Source organism: Tupaia chinensis, unplaced genomic scaffold (genome assembly GCF_000334495.1).
Source record: "Tupaia chinensis unplaced genomic scaffold, TupChi_1.0 Scaffold000251_1, whole genome shotgun sequence".
NCBI lineage: Eukaryota > Metazoa > Chordata > Mammalia > Scandentia > Tupaiidae > Tupaia > Tupaia belangeri.
The window spans coordinates 7,055,773-7,064,985 of NW_006159731.1; the positions used below are offsets into that span (position 1 = coordinate 7,055,773).

The window sequence follows — 9,213 nt, forward strand, 5'->3', positions numbered from 1 at the left end:
CAGATCCACCAATGGATGTGGAAACTGAAATAGCCCCAAAGGTATTGCCAAGAAGGAGTGATGGTGGGGCAAAAGGACAAGGGAAGTGATTAATAACAAGACACTGATTACAGCAATAGATCTTGCATTTCCGGTCTAATTCAATAATGCAATGCCAACACTGTGTAAAACAAGAAAAGAGTCCTTGGCACCATGAAACCACAGCAAGTAAATTCTACTTCACGTCTCAATGATTCAGAAATCAGGTATAAGTGTTTCTTATAAACACTATAGATGTAGTAATTACTTAAGACACTAGTTATAGGGCTTATAGAGTTATTTTTACATGATTAGACTCTGTAATTTATGACAGAAATTATTTTTCTCAGACCTACTCTTAACCAATATCCTTGGATTCATGAGTGATGGGAAAAAAAAAATTATTTCCTCCTTATACTTTTAGTGGAACTGCAAGATTAGATGATTTATTTTTATCCAACTGAACAACCCTGACAGGAATCAGACATACTACTTTGGTTTTTTTTCAAAGTCTTAGGATTATCTGGGATAAGAGTGGATGTAGAAGTTTCAGCAACTCTAAACTTCATCATCATTTCCTTGGTTCCTATGCAGCCTTTCGTTGGTTCTATTTGTACATGTGCACACACTTGTGTGTGTGAGTGTGTGGGGGGTATGTGTGAAAGAGAAAGAAAGAGACCAGCTTCCTGGACCCGGATGTTGTATAATATGTGAGATAGAGTGGTATGTGTGAGATAACGAGACCAGCACAATCTGGTTGGTGTTACAGTATGTAATCAGTTCAAGCTGATAGCATGTATGCACACATGTATGCACATGAATTATAGCATACATTTTGCGAGAGAAAGACAAACTCTAAAGGAGCCAAGAAAAATTCCTCCCAAGACTGCTTCCAATAATAACAATAGAAAAAAATGAGCATGTCATTATGTATTTAATATAGTTTTTAACTTTTTTAACCTAATGAAGAATTGAAAATAGGGATGATTATTCTACTTTAGCTGTGCCAAAGAATTAATAATTGCTTCAATATTTTTCTATATTTTTTTCATAGAACCATATGATTTTAAGATACCTAAACCTATCTTTTCACAAAATAATCTTTCAGAGAAAGGGTCAAACAATTCAACAGAGAGTCCTAATTCTCCTAGTTGCTTTTAATGGTATCATGTTCGATTTTCGGTCCAAGTGGCCAAAATAATGTATCTAGTGTATCTCAATATGATGTGGGGAAAAAAAGGCTTTCGAGACAGTGGACACATTAAACAGATAATTCTGTGTTTCTTAAATCATAGACATTTTGATAGTTGAAGAGTCACTTGAGGTTTTAGTACGATTTTCTACTATAATTCATTTCTATCCCTTTTTCCCGTGATATTTATTTTTCCCACAAAAGCACTTAGAACGTGCTTCATGGTAAGATGTGTTCTTTCATGGTTAGGTTTCTTTTCTCCCCTAATTTAACAGATAATTCATCTGTAGTTTTAAGTTTACTCTACAGCCTAAGTCCATGGAGGAGACACATTGAGAAACGTAGTTGATGCACAGCAAAGGCAACTGTAGCCACTCAATGTAAATGTTATTTCTAAATGCCTTTTTCTCAGAAAGCAAATCAAAAAATTGTTCATGTCTCACTTATGGCCACAACAGCAAAGAACATTTAACAAAGTGGTAATCTATCCTTGATTGATTATGTAGAAGTCTAAATTTAGAAGCTAAGAACTACAATCAGGTGGAAATCATTGGTAAAAACATGAGTATTTGTAAGGCACATATATACTTGAATTTCCAGTCTTTCATACCACACTGGGCAAATGGGCTTGTTTTTAAGTTTTTTCTATAAAGATCAGAGATGCTATTTCTGTGAGCACCGTGGGTGCTTTCTCTGTACTGTGCCTCGGATCCAGTCAGGTTGGCTGTAGATACAGTTAGGTACTCTAACCCTCACACTGTTCCTCCCCATTTTCTTTTTCTGTTTTTAGTGAGTAGGTTCTTAACAGAAAATATCTGATGATCTTTAATTAAGTGTCCAATCACCTCCTTCATTTGGCTGGGGCCACATGGGCAAGGATTAATATGTGTCCATAATTGAGCTCTAAACCACACAAGTATGTGTGTATTTCAGAAAGGAAAACAAGACCTCTGAGAGAGAAATCTCCAGAAGTAAAAGCAACTGGGAGCTAGACCCAGTGGATGAGTCTGGTTGATTCTGGAAATGACTTACATCTGTCCTTTGACCAGCTTCCATTAACCATCTTGAATCACCTGTCACCCTGATGAAACCAGAAGTTGTTCTAGAAATGGGCAGTATTCATGCCCAGAGATAATGAACTTCTGTTCCTCATCCCTCTTTTCTCTTGCCTCCCCACCAAAATCTAAAACATAAAGGTATAGAGATGAAGAGATAAACAGTTCCTTAGAGATCAGAGACATAAAGACAAGCTGCAGAGATTCAGAGGCACAATGTGATAACTCTAGTAAGCGAGAGAGAGCATGAAAGCCCATGGCCGGTGGTCAGTGCAAGTACTGAATAAACAGCAGACAATACAGTGTCCCACAGACAACATGCAAATCAGATGCTTAAGGAAATTACAGTTGGTGCATAGGGTCCAAGATCAGCAACAAAAGGTGCAATGGTGGAATATCCATTTCAGAAAATGCCCTAAGCCTCTGAGAGGGGAAACAAATGTAACAATTACCTAACCACAGGATTACATGTACATAGTTCTAGGGCATCTAAGCATATTAGGGAAGAGAACCACCTAGTAGAGGTTGGATTTCCTTCCAGAAATTAGCATTTCAGAGCAGAAAAGACCAGTGAATTGCTCAAATGCCATGTACATCGTTCTTGTTGCCTAGTGAAACTTGACACATGACAGATACATATCTAGAAAGAAATGCGTACGAGTGTGTGGAGTAGTCCATCTCAGGAATTAGTTCATTGTTTTTTCTTTCTATAGTTATCACCTAAAATTAAATACGAATATGACACTAATTTTATCATGTATTAGTTTCCTATTGCAGCATAAGAAGCTATCCCAAACTTGGCAGATTAAGACACCACCCATTTATTAGCTCATGGTTCTGTAGGTCAGAAGCTGAATATGATGTGCCTGGGTTTTCTGTCCAGAGTACCACAGGACTGAAAGCTACTCTCTTCCATAAAAACTGTACTTCTATGGGAACCAGCAGTTAGCGTAATGGCTATGTCGCTGGACTCCCATGTAGTCGACCGCAGTTCGCGTCCTGGATCCGGTGGCTTAAAACTCACGCTGGGCGCGTGTGCGTGTGTGCCCAAGATCCCGAGAGGAGAATGGAGAAGGGATTGCGGCGTGACCATCCCCCCTGGGGGGTGATTTCTCGCTTTCTGTCTCTATGTCTCTCTCTGTCTGGCGAGTGCACACGCCCTATAGCGAAAATCTCTCCAAAACAAACAAACAAACAAACAAACAAACAAAAAACAACAAAAAAACTGTACTTCTATGCTCAACTCATTTGAATGGTTGACAGAAAGTAGCTCCTCAAAGTTGTAGGACTCCAGTCTTTGGATCCTTGATGATTATTTACCAGAGACTGCCCTAAACTTTTAGAGGCATTCCTACCCAAGTAACTATCTCTATTTTAAAGAAATAAATGCTTTGATTTCATGCTTCAATCGCTAACTTCTATTTTTTTTTGGGGGGGGGAGAGGTTTTTGCTATAGGGCGCATGCGCTAGCTAGAAAGAGAGAGAGAGAGACAGACAGAAAGAGAGAAATCACCCCCCCGGGGGGTGTGTCCACACTGCAATTCCTTCTCCTCCATTCTCCTCTTGGAATCTTGGGCATGCACGCACATGCGCCCAGCGTGAGTTTAAGTCACCAGGCCCAGAACTCGAACTGCTGTCACTACATGGGAGTTCAGCGACATAGCCATTACGCTAACTGCTGATCCTGCTAACTTCTATCACTGAACTCTAAAACCAGATTTAAAAGACCCATGGGATTCAATTGGGCCCACCTAGATAAACTTCTTACGGTTAACTGATTGGGATCTAAAGTACATCCACAAAATCCCCTCACAGTAGTACATAGATTAGTGTTGGAATAACAGAAAAATTTTGTATGTGCCAGGGGCCAGGATCAGGGAGGCCATCTTAGAATTCTGTCTACCACATATTGATTCTCCTTTCATCTCATTAACCTCAAAATGCATCTCATTTTATCAAAAATCACATAGAATTGAGTACCTTATAGTCATAGCTAGGACAGAAAATAGTGGTCTTGAACATTAAAATTAGGCAAAAATCAATTTTTCCTTTAGCTCATTTATTTATTTCAATGATATATAATGATGTGTTTTAATTATCTATAATCAGAAAAGAATACTAATGCTATTTATCTCTAAATACATATTTTTTATATTTTTCCTACTATTAAAAGAAACAAGAAAGACTCAGATTCCTTCATATTATAGTGTATTATCAAATATGACCCTTAGCTACGAAATTGCTAAGAAAGAAAAAAATTTAGCATGAAAGGAACCTGAGAAATCTAGTCCTAATAGATCTACTATACCCGGTGACCTTAAAGATGTCCTTGGAGCCATTTATCTGAAACATCCATAAATCAAAGGCTATAGCATCAGCTTGCACATCCTGTTATGAAGACTAGAATTTAATGGTTAGCCTAAAATGAAATGGTTAACCCACTTCAGCAAGTTTTGGTAGCTCATGCATTTCTCAAGTAGGCATACAGATGTTTCTGGTGTCCCCCCAAATCCACCTGGATTAAGTGATGGTTAGTTAAGGGTATCACCATGACCAGACTAAGGGATACTTAGGAACCTGGTAAAGCATTGCTCTGGGTATGTCCATGGACGTGTTTCCAGAAGGGATTCACCTATAAGTCTCAGTAGGGTAGATGTGGAAGATCTACCTTCCACGTGGGAGACCATGATCCAATCAAAAAGGGCTTAGAACAAATGCAGAAGATGAATGGATCTCTTTTGAGACAGAGCAATATATATTTCTGCTGTCTGGGATGTCAGAACTCAAGGTTCACCTACCATCAGATTCCAGGATTCACACCAACAGTCCTCCAGCATCTCAGGATTTCAGTCTCAAATTGTGAGTTAAGTCATTGACCTTCCTGCCTATGAGGCTTGTGAACTTGGACTGAGCCACACTACCAGCATCTCGGAATCTCATGCTTGCAAGTAACCTATACCAGGACTTCTTGGCTACCATAATCACATAAACTGATTCCTTCAATAAATTTCCTTTTTATATCTAAACACATTCTATGGTTTCTGTCTTCCTAGGGAACTCTAACTAATATAGATGAATAAGGTATATTTTCTTATATGCCTCAAAAGCCAAATCTAGTCACTCTTACTCTTTCCACTTGTAAGATCTTTTACCAGACTTCCAGTTCAGTAGTGGAAGAGCAGAAAGAAGCACACATTTAAAACTGGACACTTTCCTATGATCAGAATGTAAAGAAAGCTAAGGACTATAGGGGTTATCACCAAGTACAAGCCAAGATGATGCGAAGATGGTGTCTAGTTCCTTGGCAGGAGGCTCTGTGGTGCTCAATCATTCAGTGATATTATTTATCTAACTACTTAGTGCCAGGGTCCAGCCTCGGCGTGGGTGGGTTATCTTGACGAAGGCGGCGAAGGTGAACAGAAGACAGAGGCCTTGATGCCTTTCATGCACGTCCTATGCCGGACACCCCTCAGAGATCGCTCTCTGAGGAGTGACAACTGCTAGGAATTATCGTGCGTTTTTATTGAAAATGTGTTACATACAAGTAAATGGGAGAGGGGCTACATGTTTCAATTATCAGCTCATAAAGTCTTTTAACAATAAAACATAGATTCTATTCAGGGGTGGATTAAAGGTGGGTCTAGTGCAGTTCCTATTTAGGGGTGGATTAAGGGTGGGTCTAGTGCAGTTCCTCAATTGTAGGTGGGTCTCCATGGAATGCAGTTTCGGGAAAGCGGTTCCGGTAAGCAGAGATGATTATCAGCTGATGCGGTGCAGCAGCCATCTTGTGATTACTGGGAATGGTGCTGAGAAAAGAAAATCTCAAGAATAGATATTAGTTTTTATGGGTCTAATAAAGAATGATACTTATACAGTTTTGTAGGGATCTAAAACTTAATTTGAGGAATCCTATATTTATTTATTTCACTTGGAGAGGGTGGAGGTGTCCTGGGCCAGTTTTGGCCTAATCTTATTTTAGGTAAAGAAAGGATTAAGTTTGCCTTAAACGTATTTTGAAGGGCCTTCCAAAGGTCAAGATTATTTCTGCCTGGAACGAACTTCAGCCCACCCTCTATTGTGACCATGGAGATAAAGCATTGTAATTAATAGTAAGTGATCAGAGCAAAGGGGAGCGGGTCGGTAGGGGACTTCCCGGAAGATTTTATCATATACTCAGGATGTATAGGAGAGCTATGCAATTCTTTCATAGTAGTAAATTGGGGAGTCAGAGGGGGGTCGCTTCCCAGTGAGGCTGCCTCAATTCTCTGGAGCAAATAGCAAGCAGCCTTGCTGACATGCTAACTGACCCAAGCTTTGTTCCAAGGTCGGGGGTGGTGCACAACAGTAGCCTTGCCAACGTGTTGATCCGACCGGAAGCGGAGCTCAAAGGTCTGGGGGCTCAGACAGATCCTGGGGCCTCACCGGGTCGGACTCCTCCAACTTAGTATTTGGGACACTTTTATTTTCAAAAGAACGTAACAAAAATGTATTCGTAATAATCTACACAAATCTGAGCTACTGTTTTTTCTCTATGTATATTATAAAAATTATAAAAAGTAAAACATTTCCCTCAAACCATGGAATGAATAAAATATTAAAATATGGCAGTCCAGAATACCAGTTTTCTATCCATATTCAAACTTATCTACCATGCTTCCATGTCTTTATTTTGTCTCATATCTCCAGAAATGCTTGGGAAAACACTTTCTCTAATGATCTGAGAGGAGAAAAGGAAGGAAGGAGGGGAAAATAGAATGTGGGAGGGAAGGAAAGGGGAACAAGAGAGGGAAGGAAGAAGCTGGAAAAGAAAGAGAAAGAAGGGAAGAAGAAAGGAGAGATGTTTTTCATAAGTACCCAAAGTCCCAAACGGAAGAGCTGGAGGAAAGGGGTTTGAGGTGAACCATTCCCCCATGACAGGTGCTTTCTCTCTCTATCATTTCTCTATCTCTCTCTGGAAAGAGCACACACCCTCTAGCAAAATAATTATTTTTAAAAAATAAACAAATTCTCAGTTTAGATCATTAGAGAGCCCAGGTTTGATTATATTTTCTTTTCTTTTTTTAGAGAGAGAGATTTTTGCTATAGGGCACGTAGGCTCACTGGAGAGACAGAGAGAGACAGAAAGAGAGAGATCAGCCCCCTAGGAGGATGACCATGCCACAATCCCTGCTCCTTCAGTCCCCTCTTAGGATTTTGAGCATGTATGCACACGCACCCGGCTTGAGTTCTAAGTCGCTGAATCCAGGACTCTAATCATTGTCAATTGTGTGGGAGTCAAGCAACATAACCATGATGTCATCTGCTGGTCCTGATTGTATTTTCTTTTATATTCAGTTTGGAGATATATTTGTTACCTCTATTCACTGAAAAAAAAATTAAACACAAACCTAAATAGATCGTAATACATGCCAAAAAATCTAAAAAAGCATTTGTAATATTAGTAGAGCCTTAAATCAGAAGACAACCATAGGCCTAGCCTTGTGGCAGAGCCAATAGCAAACTGAACTGCAATGCTAGAAACCACCTGGTTGGCAGTGGGTTTTCATCCTCAGGTCAGTTTGAAAATATTATAGGAGCATGCATGCTTGCCCAAGTTCCTGATGAACTGGAAGGCTGAGGGAAATAGAATGAGGCATAATCAGATTCTAATGAGGGTGCTTCTGTTCCCCTCACTCGCTCTCTTTTGCACTTGTGCAAAAAAAGACAAAAAATAAATAAATAAAGATCAGCAGAGATGAGATTCTTTCCTAATCTATAATTATAACAAAGTCATATATAATATTTGTATAAGGGAGGGGAGAGTGTGCGTATGTGAAGAGAGAGGGAGAGCAGGTTTTAACCATTCATGTTTTGGATGTCATGTGAAATTTACCTACCTCTCTGGCCTTCTGTAGTTGAACTTCCACCAAAGCACGCCTATCAACAAAGCTCTGACAGATGCAAATAAAATTCAGAATGTCTAGAATTATACCCAAAAAACATAACTCTTTGCAAGCATATGATTGAGTCTGATTTATTGTCTGTAAGAATCCTAACTTCCTTGCTTCTCAGTTACAAAGATAAACTTACTTTCATATGTTCCTTGGTCAGAAAGCATTTCCACACTAGTTTCATAGTATTGTGGGGCCTAGCTGTCAGGAAGAGCTTTCTAGCTCCTACAAAGTTATTTAAGTATACACAGATAAGGTTCATTATTTTCCTACCAAGCATAACATGGAAACAGCTTTACATTTAAGATGAAAATCACAATGGTAGATACAGAATATTTGTTTCCTTTTCCCCCTCGTTTTCCTTTTCCTTTTATTCTAGCCCATAAAGAGGCAAGGGGAACACTTGATTGAGGTTTATGTGCCAGAACTGTGCCTCACAAATGCTTTTTCAAATCACCTGTTATCTCTACATACATTCTCTTGCCAGGTCCCTGCAAGGACTCATTGATAGCAAGTGCCAAATAATCTTCTGAAATGTTAATAATTAAGAGATTATATATTTATATGCATGCACATGATTACATATATTATATACAAGGAGATAAGGCAGAGCAGATCTCATAGAGTCTTTAATATTATTTTTCATCCAAATCTGTCATTATGTGCCTCTTTACAGATGCGACACATTAAACTAATTTTATTCTGACTCAAGTAATTTAAATCAATGAACGTGAAGTGCTGGGGAAGACAGAGATAATAAAATGTGATTATCAAGCCAGTGGATCCTGCCACTCCCTTTGACAGCAATAATTAACCCTTATCTTACAGAAGCTGGCGTTCATCAGAACTCCATACCTAGGCAAAGCTATGAATAGTACTGTTTAATACTCCTGAAAACTGAGGAGCAAAGGTCAGTTATGTGTCTAAAGTTGATTAGCAAAGTTAAAAATAGGGCTTTTTTTTTTTTTTTTTTTTTTTTTCTGACAGTTGGTTTTTAATTTTGGGGGGGTTTTTTTTT

General features: G+C 39.0%; 1 pseudogene; it reads right to left on the bottom strand.

The window, feature by feature from the left end:
• Window positions 1–2,286: 2,286 nt before the first annotated feature.
• LOC102491846 (40S ribosomal protein S14 pseudogene) overlaps window positions 2,287–9,213 on the bottom strand; it is a 10,382-nt pseudogene continuing 3,455 nt past the window's right edge.